Source organism: Mixophyes fleayi, chromosome 2 (genome assembly GCF_038048845.1).
Source record: "Mixophyes fleayi isolate aMixFle1 chromosome 2, aMixFle1.hap1, whole genome shotgun sequence".
NCBI lineage: Eukaryota > Metazoa > Chordata > Amphibia > Anura > Limnodynastidae > Mixophyes > Mixophyes fleayi.
In genome coordinates, this window is record NC_134403.1 from 177803018 (window position 1) to 177819100 (window position 16083).

The following is a 16083-nucleotide window of genomic DNA, read 5'->3' on the forward strand; positions in this document are numbered from 1 at the left end:
CCTGTCGGTTCCACCTCAAAAACATTGCCAGAATATGCCCTTTTCTTTCTCAACATACTACCAAAACTCTTATCCATTCTCTCATCATCTCCCATCTTGACTACTGCAACCTCCTGCTATCTGGCATTCCCGGCACCCATATATCCACACTTCAATCCATCCTAAAATCAAGACTGTTCCGCCAATATCGAGAAAGTTGGGAGGTATGAATAAGAGCAGCCCTGATATTCCCTTATTGGTACATATAATGTAAATTATATGTAAAAGAAAAATTTAAAACGGGTTGGGGAATTGGCAGGGTGTTCCAAATGTGAAGGCATTTAGTACTGTGAGGTAGACTTTTAACTTTTGAAAAGGACAATTAAGCAAATTGTGTAGTGCATCTGCTGAATGGAGCATAAATATGATGGACCAGAGTTTACCCCTCTATTTTTACTGTATTTTAAAAAAAATGTTAAAATTGTGTTTAAATACATTTGTTGTGCATCCACATATTCTCCATTTTGTACATGACCACCAGTGTGTAATTACAATGATTTGTTTCTTCATTACTATGTTTTTCTTCTATACATCTATTTTCTCTATGAGCAAACTTCAGTTTTCTATAGCTATATGCTGTACAGTATTATTTATCGAAGAATAAAAACATTTTTAGTAAAATGATTGCATAAGGTTCACATACAGCTGAACTATTCCTTCAAGTGTAGACTTTACCTTGATTTTACAGCATGGTCTATCTTGCTTCTCTTTGTTATTATTTGATAGGTATTGCAAATTATTGAGAAAGCTGTAATGTATTCAAGACATTATGCACTAAAGGAATTAATAAGAATGTAATTTACTGCTAGTTTCTAGACCACAACCTAGATATGGTGGCTGTAGTATTAATATGTAGTACATTGTACCTGATGCACTTTCACATCAGTTTTGGATTGTTTAAAAAAAAAAATGTCCATTATGTAAAACAAACAAACAATGTAGCTGTCATAGCCTACAGTAGTTGTTGTTCCTTATTTTTAATGGATAATTAGAAGAAGAGAAAATTGTATATTTTTATTCAATCCATTCGTGTGTTCCGAAAAAATTACTCGTCATGGAGAAGAAATGTATTCAGTGGACACTATATTTACATTTTAAGTGTTTTCCATTTGCAGTGAGTGAAACTGTTGTACCTACTCACACATGTTCCTTCCCACATAACCACATCCACTGTAGTCTTGCAAATGACTAGATTGTAATTGAAGGAGTGATGTAAGTGGGCTGAAAATTAATGACCTTATACTGAATATTAATTTGTTTTATATTATAAACATGATGTCTATTATGTGGCTGTTATGGTGGTTTTCACAAGTTTTATTTTTTTGCCTTGGCATCAGTAGACTATAGACTATCTATGGAAGGCAGAAGACTATAGTATCTAATTTTAACAAGTCTTTCTCAATATCTTTTTTAAAATCATTTTCTGTTTTAATAAATACACCAGGTGATATCACAGTGTACTATTTACAGCTTTCATGCAAATAGCTGTAATGACAAGTAAGTAAATTAGTTTGTTTTATGCTAGTCAGTGTGTTTTAACTGGTTAAGATCACAATGAATTGCTAGTGCATGTCAACCCCTATAGGCTATGGTGCATTTTAACAAATACACTGCTTGATATATCAAGGGGGCTCATTTACAGTTGGACATACATCTGTTTTTAGCATAAGATATGTACTGAACATGTGCACCTAAAATATTTATGCATAGATCCGTACACACATTTTTGTCTATCTTTGACTTCAGTTTTCCTACGTCTTAATAGGTGGAACATGGACTGGCCAACTTAGGACGAGTATATAAAGGGTGTGTTTGCGTAATAGTGACACAATTAGACATATGGAGATACACCTTTTAGGTGGAGTATTTTTTGCGGGTGCTGGGCGGCAGGTGGAAGGAAACGCTATGCTGCTGATGACTTTCAGCAGGACTATCTAGCAGCTATTGTGTTTGATCTGGACACACCTTGAAATGCGTCCAACTGAACAAGTGCAAACGTGTGCAAATATATATGCTTTTTTATGTGTGCATCATTTCCTATGTATGTTTGAAGTGCAAATGCAATTCTAAATGAGTCCCAATGTATATTTGTTTTTCTAAATCTGTATAGATAATGATAGGTACAGAAAAAAATTGTTTTGCTCCAGTAAGGAAACACTTGTGTTTTACAGTGATCACTGTGTTGTAAAACGGTAAAAAAAGAAAGAAAATGAAGATTAATCAGCCAAAGATGCAGCGCTCTAAACAGCTATGGAGCAAATACAGTGCTCACCAGGGCCGGACTGGCCATCTGGCACTTCTGGCAAATGCCAGAAGGGCCGATGGGCAGATGGGCCGGTCCGGTCCCTGGCAGTCGGTGCACGGTGTACTGACAGCGTACACCATGCACTGACACAGCGTGCATTGACAGCGTGGTGGCTGGCTCCTCCCCAGGAACCAGCCACCAGATCACATGGGCAGCGCTGCGCGCTGCACTGTCGAGTCGGCCGGGTCTGAGGAGCGTGGAACAGAAGAAGAAAGAAGACAGAAACAGGAGGAGAAAAGAAGATGAAAAGGTAAGTACAGTAAAACGGGGGGGGGGGGGGAGATAGCGGGTGACGGATGCCACACAGAAAGCAGGAAAAGAGGGAAGAGAATGGCACACAGAAAGCAGGAAAAGGGGGAAGAGAATGGCACACAGAAAGCAGGAAAAGGGGGAAGAGAATGGCACACAGAAAGCAGGAAAAGGGGGAAGAGAATGGCACACAGAAAGCAGGAAAAGGGGGAAGAGAATGGCAGACAGAAAGCAGGAAAAGAGGGAAGAGAATGGCAGACAGAAAGCAGGAAAAGGGGGAGGAGAACGGCACACAGAAAGCAGGAAAAGGGGGAAGAGAATGGCACACAGAAAGCTGGAAAAGGGGGAAGAGAATGGCACACAGAAAGCAGGAAAAGGGGGAAGAGAATGGCACACAGAAAGCAGGAAAAGGGGGAAGAGAATGGCACACAGAAAGCTGGAAAAGAGGGAAGAGAATGGTACACAGAAAGCTGGAAAAGAGGGAAGAGAATGGCACACAGAAAGCTGGAAAAGAGGGAAGAGAATGGCACACAGAAAGCAGGAAAAGGGGGAAGAGAATGGCACACAGAAAGCAGGAAAAGGGGGAAGAGAATGGCACACAGAAAGCTGGAAAAGAGGGAAGAGAATGGCACACAGAAAGCTGGAAAAGAGGGAAGAGAATGGCACACAGAAAGCTGGAAAAGAGGGAAGAGAATGGCACACAGAAAGCTGGAAAAGAGGGAAGAGAATGGCACACAGAAAGCTGGAAAAGAGGGAAGAGAATGGCACACAGAAAGCAGGAAAAGGGGGAAGAGAATGGCACACAGAAAGCTGGAAAAGAGGGAAGAGAATGGCACACAGAAAGCAGGAAAAGGGGGAAGAGAATGGCACACAGAAAGCAGGAAAAGAGGGAAGAGAATGGCACACAGAAAGCTGGAAAAGAGGGAAGAGAATGGCACACAGAAAGCAGGAAAAGGGGGAAGAGAATGGCACACAGAAAGCAGGAAAAGGGGGAAGAGAATGGCACACAGAAAGCAGGAAAAGAGGGAAGAGAATGGCACACAGAAAGCTGGAAAAGAGGGAAGAGAATGGCACACAGAAAGCTGGAAAAGAGGGAAGAGAATGGCACACAGAAAGCTGGAAAAGAGGGAAGAGAATGGCACACAGAAAGCAGGAAAAGGGGGAAGAGAATGGCACACAGAAAGCTGGAAAAGAGGGAAGAGAATGGCACACAGAAAGCAGGAAAAGGGGGAAGAGAATGGCACACAGAAAGCAGGAAAAGAGGGAAGAGAATGGCACACAGAAAGCTGGAAAAGAGGGAAGAGAATGGCACACAGAAAGCTGGAAAAGAGGGAAGAGAATGGCACACAGAAAGCTGGAAAAGAGGGAAGAGAATGGCACACAGAAAGCAGGAAAAGGGGGAAGAGAATGGCACACAGAAAGCAGGAAAAGGGGGAAGAGAATGGCACACAGAAAGCTGGAAAAGAGGGAAGAGAATGGCACACAGAAAGCTGGAAAAGAGGGAAGAGAATGGCACACAGAAAGCTGGAAAAGAGGGAAGAGAATGGCACACAGAAAGCTGGAAAAGAGGGAAGAGAATGGCACACAGAAAGCTGGAAAAGAGGGAAGAGAATGGCACACAGAAAGCAGGAAAAGGGGGAAGAGAATGGCACACAGAAAGCTGGAAAAGAGGGAAGAGAATGGCACACAGAAAGCAGGAAAAGGGGGAAGAGAATGGCACACAGAAAGCAGGAAAAGAGGGAAGAGAATGGCACACAGAAAGCTGGAAAAGAGGGAAGAGAATGGCACACAGAAAGCAGGAAAAGGGGGAAGAGAATGGCACACAGAAAGCAGGAAAAGGGGGAAGAGAATGGCACACAGAAAGCAGGAAAAGAGGGAAGAGAATGGCACACAGAAAGCTGGAAAAGAGGGAAGAGAATGGCACACAGAAAGCAGGAAAAGGGGGAAGAGAACGGCACACAGAAAGCAGGAAAAGAGGGAAGAGAATGGCACACAGAAAGCTGGAAAAGAGGGAAGAGAATGGCACACAGAAAGCAGGAAAAGGGGGAAGAGAACGGCACACAGAAAGCAGGAAAAGGGGGAAGAGAATGGCACACATAAAGCAGGAAAAGGGGGAAGAGAATGGCACACAGAAAGCAGGAAAAGGGGGAAGAGAACGGCACACAGAAAGCAGGAAAAGAGGGAAGAGAATGGCACACAGAAAGCTGGAAAAGAGGGAAGAGAATGGCACACAGAAAGCTGGAAAAGGGGGAAGAGAATGGCACACAGAAAGCAGGGGGGGGGAGAAAAGTGAGGATGCCACACGGGGGAGGGGGGGGGAGCTGTATATTCCTACTGGATATTTATATAACCTCAGATTTTATGTAAATGTAATTTAGTGTTGTTAATATGTTTACTTTGTGGCATAATATGATTTGGGGCACTACTGTATGGCATAATATCATTTGGGGCACTACTGTATGGCATAATATGATTTGGGGCACTACTGTATGGCATAATATGATTTGGGGGCACTATTGAGGTATAATATTAACCGGGGGCAGTATTGTGGTATAAAATAATTTGGGGGCACTATTGTACGAACTGGGGCACTATTGTGGCATAATATGATTTGGGGGCTATTAATTGAAAGTGGGGCCGTTTGGGGAAAAAATAACGTCTATTTATTAAATGTGAATAGGAATTATTTAATGGCATTGATGGTTGGGGGAAATAGGTATATTTCTTAAACGTAAATGCGATTTAATTTATTGCTTGAAGGGAGGTATATAGGTTTATTTATTAAACGTGAATACTACAATTTTAATGCTGAGGCTGGAGGGAGGCCTAATTATAAAACATGGGTTGCATTGATTAAACACCAGGGCTGGTTGGAGGTTTCTAAATTACATGTACCCATTTTTTTTTTCCAAATAGGGCCTCCAGCATTCGAGGATCCAGACAAGCAGCAACTAAAGACACCAGCAGCCACAGGTGGTGTAAGTGACAAGAACACAGGTGGGGAAGTCCCGAATTTTGATGACTGTCTCGTTTAGTGAGATTTGATCAGACTACAAGGACAGTTGGGAGGTAAGTCCCACTTCACACTGTACTGCTTGTGAAGGCAAAGCTGCGGGCACCTAACAGTATTGCACACAGTATTGCTTGTGTATTTGTCTAACATTGTGTCTAATATGATAACCATGTTACATAATAGGGGCCCCCTGTCTTAAATAACCCAGGCCCCCCGAGCGTTAATCCAGCTCTGGTTAGCAGGAGGAATCTGATAGTTGCTCCCAGTCCCTGGACAGGACACAGCCTGCAGAGCAAGCCGAGGAGCTCTAGGTCTCACAAGATTTGGTAATCTTGTGAGACTAAGAGCTTCCCTGTTCACTCTACAGGAAGTTCCCACCCTGATGGATGTCAGCAGCATAGATAAGTACAGTGGGCTGGGGGTGTCATAATGTGCCTGGGGGGATGGCGTGATGTGGCTGGGAGGGCATGATAAATGTAATGTTTTATTATAATGTATGTATTAATGCCCCATGTTGGCCACGCCCTTTTTGGCGCCGCCGCTGCGCGACCGCTCACGATTTTTTTCCTTCTGGACCTGAGGTGGGCCTGTGTACTTTAAATGCCAGGGCTGATTTTTAGTCCCAGTCCAGCCCTGGTGCTCACATAAGTATACAGTAGTCTGTGCTTCTAATAGTTACAATCCCAGAGAGCATCTACAGAAATATTTTCCTAGCTAAGGACACATTGTGATATGGCACAAAAAGTAACTTTCACATTCAAAAGTCTGAGATTTATCAGACACAGTAATAGATATCATCAACATTTATTTATATAGCACCAGCATATGTCGTAGTGTTTTACAACTGGGAACAAACACAGTAATAAAACAATACTGGGTAATGCCGACAGACAGAGAGATAAGAGGAGAATCTATAGGACAATGGGAGATACAGGAGGTTAAGCACTACATATTGCATATTGTTCTATTGCATATTGTTCTGATCAGACTGAAATGTAAACAGTGATTAGTGGGCTATATCATCCAGTCATAGAGCAATGCTGGGCAGAGGCTTGTTGTCTTGTGTGAACTTATAAAGAGTTGTAATAGGGTACCCTAGGGAAGTTAAGAGGGTGGTTGAGGAATCTGATAAGTGATCTTGAAGAGGAATGTTTTGTTGTGCGTGTCACGAACACGCTCTAAGTTGCCGTGACTTTGGGGTGTTTGTTGTGTGAGGTTACACACGATTCCAGCCCGCAGTCTCTCTCTACCTATCACACAGGTTATAGACCTACTGAATCGACCCCACACACTTCAGGTTTGCTACCACCTATTGAATACGGGCAATAGGACCCCAATATACTGTCCCACACTGGCACACAAGGCTTCTGGCTACCCACAGGCTAGCAAGGCCAACACCATCATCAAAGGGTTGTCAAAGTCGTATAATTGGATGAACGAAAGTATATTGGTTAATATTGTTTTAACATGTGGCATGGCGCAATCACGCGTTTAAATACGCATACACTCGCACTCTTACATTTAGTTATTTATATATTTCATATTTATATTGGTTCCATTCCACAGTTATTTATGAGCAGATAGTATTTAGTTTATTATTTAGTTTATATATTAAGTTTATATGTACACTTTAGTGTTATTTGAGGTTCAGGTTGAGGGAACTGTGTCATGTTTAGTATCATTTTAATCCCCTATTTATCAGCAGCTGTCCGGTTCATTTGCCAAAGAGATCGCTCATAGCATACTCTAGTTATTGATGTTAGGGAATAAATGTTTAAAGTGATACCAACTGTAATATGCTAATAGACTAGTTGAAACTGGATTCTTGGCGGGAAAGTCGGAGCACATCCACTGGAGAGATGACCCCCACCTTTGGATATTTTGGTTTGAACTGGCCTATGACCTGCAGACACTGGGGACCTAGTGTTATTGTACTTCCCTTCTATGGACCTTCCTCCCCTTAATTCGAGGACCTCAGAGACATTTAATGGGAACGGCACTAGTCCTATGTTATGCTGTCCCTGAGGCACATGAGAGCACACCCAGCACTCAGTTTGGTTTAGGACCTTACCCACTAAGGAGTGATAATCCTCCAGAGGATGCCCGCCCATGTCCAGATTATTATTGGACTGGCATCACTGGATACACTTCTCTTCAACTAGGGAGTCACAGTACTTACAGTATTCATCAGACAATAGCCCCTCACACTGTCTCCGAGTTCCAGAGCTAGCAGACCTTTTCATAACCCCTGGACCAAGATTGGTAATGGGCTGCTCTGTGTATTCTAATAACTTTTCCTCGAAATCCATTTCATCAGTATCACTACCAGATCCTGCCTCTGTCCTCCTCTCTCCTTCACAAAAATAGGGTGTCCTATAAAAAATGAAAACAAGAAAAATCCTGGAACAGAAGAAAAACAAAAATCGCCACTCCATTGCTGGGAAGATAGTCTGGGCAACGTCCTTGGCTCAGGTGTCTTGACTGCAGGCTTTAGGTCTCCCGGAACAGGTTTACGAGTGACAGATTGGTGTCGTCAGTCTCAGATTTATCTCGCACTTTCTCCGGGTTACTGACTTTCCTGCAGTGAGTGGAATGGACTTAAGTGTCTCTTTCTGCAACCTTCAGTGATGTGGTACTGGTCAGCAGCACTTGGTACGGGCCTTCCCAACAGTCTGTTAAACAAGCTGAGCATAAGAAATTGCGGATCATAACATATTCCTCAGGTTTAACATCATGACAGTTCGTTTCTGGCATACCAGGTGACAGCATTTTTAGTTATCGTTGTTGTTGTTTTAGCTGTCTGCTCATTTTTATAAGATATTGCACAGTCACTTCATTATTACACTTCAAGTCGTCTTGGGGACTCATGATGAAATGAGGTTGTCGGCCGAACAGTATCTCAAAGGGACAGATTAAGAGGAGGTCTGGGAGTGGTTCGGATGCTATGGAGGACTAGTGGCAAAGCTTCAGGCCACGCCAACCCAGTTTCAGCCATTATCTTACCAAGCTTGTTCTTAATAGTACCATTTACTCTTTCCACCTTACCACTGGCTTGTGGTCGGTAAGGGGTGTGAAGTCTGCTACTGATTCCCATGAGCTTACACATGTTCTGGAAGATATCACCAGTAAAGTGGGTACCCCTATCACTTTCTATGATTCTAGGAATACCGAACCTACACACAAACTCCTGAACAATTTTCTTTGCAGTGAACACAACAGTATTAGTGGCTGCTGGATATGCTTCTACCCAACCAGAAAACACATCAATACATACTAACACATATTTGAATTTCCTGCAAGGTGGTAATTGATTATAGTCAATTTGTATTACTTGAAAAGGTCCGTCTGTAGGAGGGATATGGGATGGCTCAGTTGGTATAGTTTTCCCGACATTTTTCCTCAAACAAGTAAGACATGACATTGCCTTCTTACCAGCCTGAGAGGAAAATCTCAGTCAGGCTTGGGTAGTATGTTTTGGGAGCCACAGGCTTACCTTGTCCATCTCTCCAGAGTCCTGAGGACTTTTGGCCACATCCCTTCACCTTCCAGACTGCCTTTTCCTGCAGGGAACACAAATCTTGCATTTCAAATAATTTCTGCGGGTCTAATGTCTGAAAAACCATCATAGTCTCGGTCGATACAGTCATAGGTTGCTCTGCTGCCCATTTAGCAGTTTCATCCGCCCTGTTGTTGCCCAATGACAGCGGGTCTTCAGAAGTGTGGGCTATACATTTTATGACGGCTACTATCTTGGGTAACTGTATCGCTGTTAAAAGTCCTTTTATGTGTTGTGAGTGTGCCACTGGCAGACCTGCTGCTGTCGTAAAGTTTCTAAGACGCCAAGGTCCCCAAAATCGTACACTACCCCGAAGGCGTACCTAGAGCCAGTATATACATATATATATTAGCTGACTTACCCTTTGACAACTCACACGCTCTCCTTAATGCTACTAGTTCAGCCACTTGAGCTGAGTAAGGTGGGCTAAGGGGTCCAGATTCTACAACAGCATATCCAGTACATAGTTCTCCCTTCTCTGTCTGTCTATGACAGCTCCCGTTTGTATAAAACGTAAAATCGACATTTTCTAAGGGGGTGTCTCTTATGTCGGGCCTTGCAGTAAAGGTCTGGTTCAGATATTCCATACAATTATGCGTATCAGTATTCTTGCAAAACTCATCACCAACCAGGGTCTCCTCACCTCCCACCCTTTGTGTCTCTCGAGACACATATGGAAGGTATGTAGCTGGATTTAAGGTGCTACATTGTTTGATGGTGATGTTTGAGGGTGCCATTAGAGCTAGTTCCCATTTTGTGAACCTAGCTGAAGAGACATGTCTGGTTTGAGCTGAATTCAACAGAGCTGATACTGCATGGGGTGTATAGACAGTTGAATCATGTCCTAATACTACATCCTCGCTCTTACCAGAAGAGCAGTCACTGCTACACTTCTTAGACATGTTGGGAGTGATCTTGCCACAGTGTCCAATTATGCTCTGTAGTATGCTACCGGTCTGTTAGCGTCACCATGTTTCTGAGTGAGGACACCTGCTGCACAACCATCAGCTTCTGTACAGTATAGCTCAAAGGGCTCAAAGGATATTCCCAATGCAGGTGCTCTAGTCAGAAGGCATAGAATCTAATTCTGCATAAATTATCCTTAAAGGTTTGGATGTAACTTTGGAGATCTGACGTCTGCAAAACTGGAAAAGCCTAATTTTAGTGGATAGTGATTTTATATTAACATTTTGCAGTTAGTGTTGAAGCAGTACTTCCATGTTCCATAGGTCAGAAGACCTTTGGTTCTTGTGACATCCCAGCATGTATACAAATGGTAATATTAACATTTGATATGCATAAAACAAAGTTGAAGCTGGATAGGAAGGAATGGAACTGCATATAATTGTCAATTAGAAATCAATTGTCTATTTCTTTTAGCCTGGCCAATGCAAAATAATCACCAAGAGGTGATTCACTCAGTCTAGGTTGTCTATTTACTAAGCGGCGGTTTTGACAAACTCAGCGGTTTGCTGGTGGGTTTTGTCTTTAATAAAATTGGTGTTCATTAATGTCGGAACCAAAGCTTAGTAAATATGTCCCTTAGACTTCTTTGCTGCATGTGAATTTCTTCCTGCACCACAATGTGCAAGCTATATAATAGGTCCTTCAACATACAGCACACCCCACCAATAGCTAAATTGTATAATATCATAAGCTATTTTTCTCTAGAATGCGACAGATGTAGCAAGCATTAAATTGTCTCCTAACACCAGGTGGTTTTGTTAATTATTGCATTGTCTCAAGTATGTTTCCCAAAGCATGATATTGAAATTTCCTGCATTACATTTCTCTACCACCAGATGGCACCTTGACAAAATAGTGCTCTGTATGCCCGATCAATGAAAACAGTGCAGTGCTTGCATACTGTGCTTTTTGAATCAAATTAGTATGTTCGCTTAACAGCTTAAATTAATGCATGGGCAGTATCTGGAGTCTGAATGGAGGTAACTTTCTGTCACTTGCAGGAAAATGCACGGATGAGCAGCAGAGAATTGGAAATAATGCTAAGACACCTGCCCATTATACCAAGAGTAAAAAAAAAAGCACACACAATTTTAAAACAATGTTTAATTGAATAAAGACTCCTCAAAACTCTCACTCATCGCTTTATTAAATATAAAATAAAAATGTAGTAAACATTTTTTTCTTCATCTAATGTAGTTCAAACCGAAAAAAAATCAAACAACCCACAAAAATCACCATTAAAATAATGACCCACCCACTCACTTACAAAGGACTGTTGCTCATGTGATCAAAGCCATGGTTTCACAGGACTTCCCTTCACCACCAACGAATCAGACAAAATGGGAAACCACTGAGAGTCCCCATTATTCATATATAATAAATAAATAATAATAATAATAATATATATTAAATAAATATTTTCTTAACATGTCAGATTATTCAGAGAATCTTAAGACCTTCATATTAGAAGGGATTTCCTTTATATTGAAGAATAACTATTTCTATTTTTTGGGTAATTATCTCCAGAAGAAGGGAATTGCTATGGGTACCAGGTTTGCCCTTAGCTATGCCAATTTATTTATGTCTTATTGGGAACATCAATATATTAGCTTGGGGGCAGAACTGGTATCCTGGCAGAAATATATAGATGATGTCTTATTTTTGTGGAAGGGCAATTTAAATTCATTAAATCATTTTTGTTCTCAATTAAACGAAAATGATTGGAACATTCAATACACCTTTGAAGTTAGCAACTCTTCAGTCCATTGTTTGGATTTAGAAATGTATGTACATCAAAATAGGATTCATACCAAATGCTTCAGGAAACCCACAGACATCAATTCTTATATATTTAGAAATAGTCAACATCATGATAGGTGGTTGGAAAGTATACCATATAGTCAGTTTTTAAGACTGAGGAGAATTTGTACAGAACAAGAAGTGTTTTTAGAACAGCTAGAAAAAAATGAAACACAACTTCTCAGTTAGAGGATATAACATCAAATCCTTAGATGATGCCCAAGAAAAAGTATCTGGAATAGCTAGGGTTGAACGGATTCATTCCAAAAATAAGATTAGAACATTGAATAAACAAAATGATATATTTTTCATCACCAAATGCAATCATAATCATAAACAAATTGAGAAAGTGATTCGTAAACATTGGGGTATCCTATTGAAGGACCGTATTTTGGCGGAATTTCTGCCTGAAAAATCTAAATTTGTGTTTAAAAGATCATCCAATTTGAAGGATCACTTGGTGAGGGGTGCTCTTCAAGAACAGAAAACCAATGTGAACAAAAATAAAGGTTAATTCAGATGCGGCATTTGTTCGGCATAAAAGAATACCGCCAAAAATGATCCCAAGAATAGGATTACAGAATTTATGGTGAATGGCCAAAAGTTCACTATTAATAGTTTCATCACATATAATTCCACGAATGTTATTTACATTTTGGAATGAAAATGTGGATTATATTATGTGGGTAAAATTACTAGAACATTAAAGAAAAGAATAGGTGAACATTTTGGCAATATTAAAAGAGGGTTGGAAACACACTCAGTATTAGCCTATTTTAAATCTCACCAGTTATGTAATGGAAAAAATATTGTCAATTTCTTGGGGATTGATTCTGTGAAACCAACATAGAAATCTAGAAATATTGATAAAAGATTGTCACAAATGGAAATGCAATGGATTTATTCTTTGGATTGTTTAATTCCAAAGGGTCTGAACAAAGACTTTGAAATTAAGTGTTTTCTTTGATATAGTTTTTATAGATGGATCTGTTATACCATTTGATGAATTATTACATACCTGGGAGTGATATAGTTCAATGGATGAATTATGTATACACTTAGGCATTTATTGGGTCCTTTGAGTGATAGTGGATTTATTGTTCATATCAGATATTTAGACATCAGGGGGTAAATGTATCAAGCTGAGAGTTTTTCGGCGAGTTTGAAAAGTGGAGATGTTGCCTATAGCGACCAATCAGATTCTAGCTATCATTGTGTAGAATGGACTAAATAAATGATAGCTAGAATCTGATTGGTTTTTCAAACCCGCTGGAAAACTCTCAGCTTGATACATTTACCCCCAAGAGTGATGTTATTTTTGGAGGACACATGGCTCAACTAACTATTACAACTTAATAGATCATCTTGTAGTGATATGATACATTTGGAGAGTATATTCCTTTTTCCCGTCATAGGGATAAAGGTTTTTTTATGCGATATGTCATTTCCGGGCATTTCCGTATCCTAGTAACCAGTGGATGTGATTGACTCTATTTCCGGTGGATGGTGTTACGTCACATCCGGGTTTTCTGTATCTCACTTCGGTGAATAGCGATACGTCATATCCGGGACTTTCACTTTATTTTATTTTGTTTAAAGGACTATTTTTTAAGTTTTGTAAATTTAAAATTTTTATCTAGATATGTATGATAATACCAAGTTGCACTGAAAATGTTTTTAACCATTTTTATAATGACTCACGTATACCGGAACTCCGATTGGATGTATCCGGTATAAATGGGCTCTCTGTTTGTTAATCAGTCTGACCTCCTTGATAAAGACCGTATTAACGGTTGAAACGCGTCGGAGCCCAGACTGATTTGTGAATTCACTTCAATATTTGCTGATGATAGAGAGTGAGATTGGGTGCTGACTTATCTGTTGGATATACGATATGCGCTTATACATTGGCTTATGGTAGGAGTAATTCTACATAAACGTTATTGAAGATTTTTATTGCTGGAATAATTTTTATGCTATTTTTGTCACATGTTTATGGGACATAATAAAAGTTCCCCTTTTGAAACTATATCACGCTAGATCTGCATATTTTTTTGTTTCCATGGTTCTAATGTTTGAGAGTTACAACGAGGAAGGAAACAATAAATAGCAAAGATATTTATGGTGATTCAAGAGGAGACGGAGAAAGAAACAGAGAATTTACTACATGCCTACTATCTAACATCTTCTGGTAGGAATTCATTTCTTACTTTTTACACGGAGGTGACAGTGAGGTGTAAGTCACAGATAACAACTACCTTTGTCCCACAAGTGAAAATTTGATGCATATCCAGCATAGAACGGATTACATATGATGAACTGATTATAGATGGTTAATGTACCACTTGGATATCTTCTTTTTATATATTGTATTATTGTTGGTTATTTTTTATTTTCTATTTTTCATTTGTCCATTATTCATGATTGATTGTATATGCAATACATTGAATGATTTCTATAAGACCCTTGGGTACAATTTAGCGCTGATAATCTGGAAATTTGACTGTCTACATTGTAATTTTATAGGTCTGTGTACCCTATTTATCTATGATATTCGGCAGCTTTATTGATCATTGAGCGCTGACAGTTTTTTTGTCTTATTTTATTTAGGTTTCTAAAAGGATATTGGAGAGTTCTTATTCAATTAAACTTTATTTTAAAATTGTTATTTATTAGTGCTTTTTTTGGGTATAATGAACAGGGGTCTTAGGGACTCCTATGCCATATATGTTAATTTCCTTAGCCCCCACAGCCCATGTGGGTCAGGAAGAATCTCACTGCCATACCAGCCTGAGGCAGTTTTTCACAATGACAGTCCCCATCATGTTTGTGGTCTCCCTGTTGTAGAGCAAACCAGACCAGTCTGTTTTGTACTGCTGCCCATTTTTATTTTATATTACATAGTGCAGCATCTGTGGTCTAAGCAGAGGTACAGAGGTCCATCACTTGCATTTCTCCACTATTCAGCAACATGCGCTTAGTTTTATTGACTGCTTTTTAAAACTTTGCTGTTTATTATGGTACAGAAAATACATTGATTTCAAAACAGCTGTTACACATAGAATTGCTGCTCTAAGCAGTCTGGTAGCTGAAGGTATTCAGTCAGGTGCTATTAGTAAACATTGACAATGTGCTGGTAAGTTACTGTTAGACAAAATAGTAACAAAACAAGGCTCAGCTAGGAGAGAAATATAGCATTCTATGGATGTGTCATGCTCATTAAAGGCTTATAATAAAAGTTCATCTGGTGTGTCTGATCCCTCCAAGCTACAATCTACCAGCCTATGATCCGTTATATCTGCCAGTTCTGCATCTTCCAGCAGCTTGTGCAACACAGGCATCATCAATGTCGCTCACAACAAAGACGCTGCCGATTCATTCATTTAAAATTAAATTAAGTGTTTTTATTATTTATTATTTACAGCATCTGTCATTTGGTCATCAGTGCAACCTAATATATTTATAATGATTCAACTGTGAACCATGTGGTTAGTCATCATAATGTTAATAAAAGTTTTCAATGGTTTGGTATTTTACGTTAATATGAGGAGTGAAACGGATTGGCAGCAGAATGACCAAGCATTAAAAGACAATTTGATGCATGCTACATCTGTTGGTATGTTTTTTTTAAAAAAAACACATTTCAATCGGTTTTACAATTTTCAATTACATTTTACAGATGTGCACAACAGCTGCACTTTATAAAAATGCTTAGTTAATGTGCTCAAAGCTGAGTGATAAATATACAAATGTCAATTAATTTTTCTCTACCATTTTCACCACAACTGTTCTTTAAAGATCACCTGGAGCGCATTATTGAGATTGGGAAACTTCGAGCGATCCAGAGGAAGGCACGCTTTGCCAAATTGAAGGTCTGTGTCTTCAAGGAAGAGATGCCCATCACTCCCTATGAGTGCCCACAATTCAACACACTACGTTTTGAAAGGAGTGAAAATGAATCCAAGCAATTTGAGCACCACTGCGAGGTGGATGTGTCTTTTGGACCCTGGGAAGCAGTGGCTGATGTGTACGATCTTCTGCACTGCATAGTTACCGATCTGTCAGAGAGAGGCATCACTGTGGAGCACCAGTGCATCGGAGTGTGTGACAAACATCTTGTTAATCACTATTATTGCAAGCGCCCTTTTTATGAAT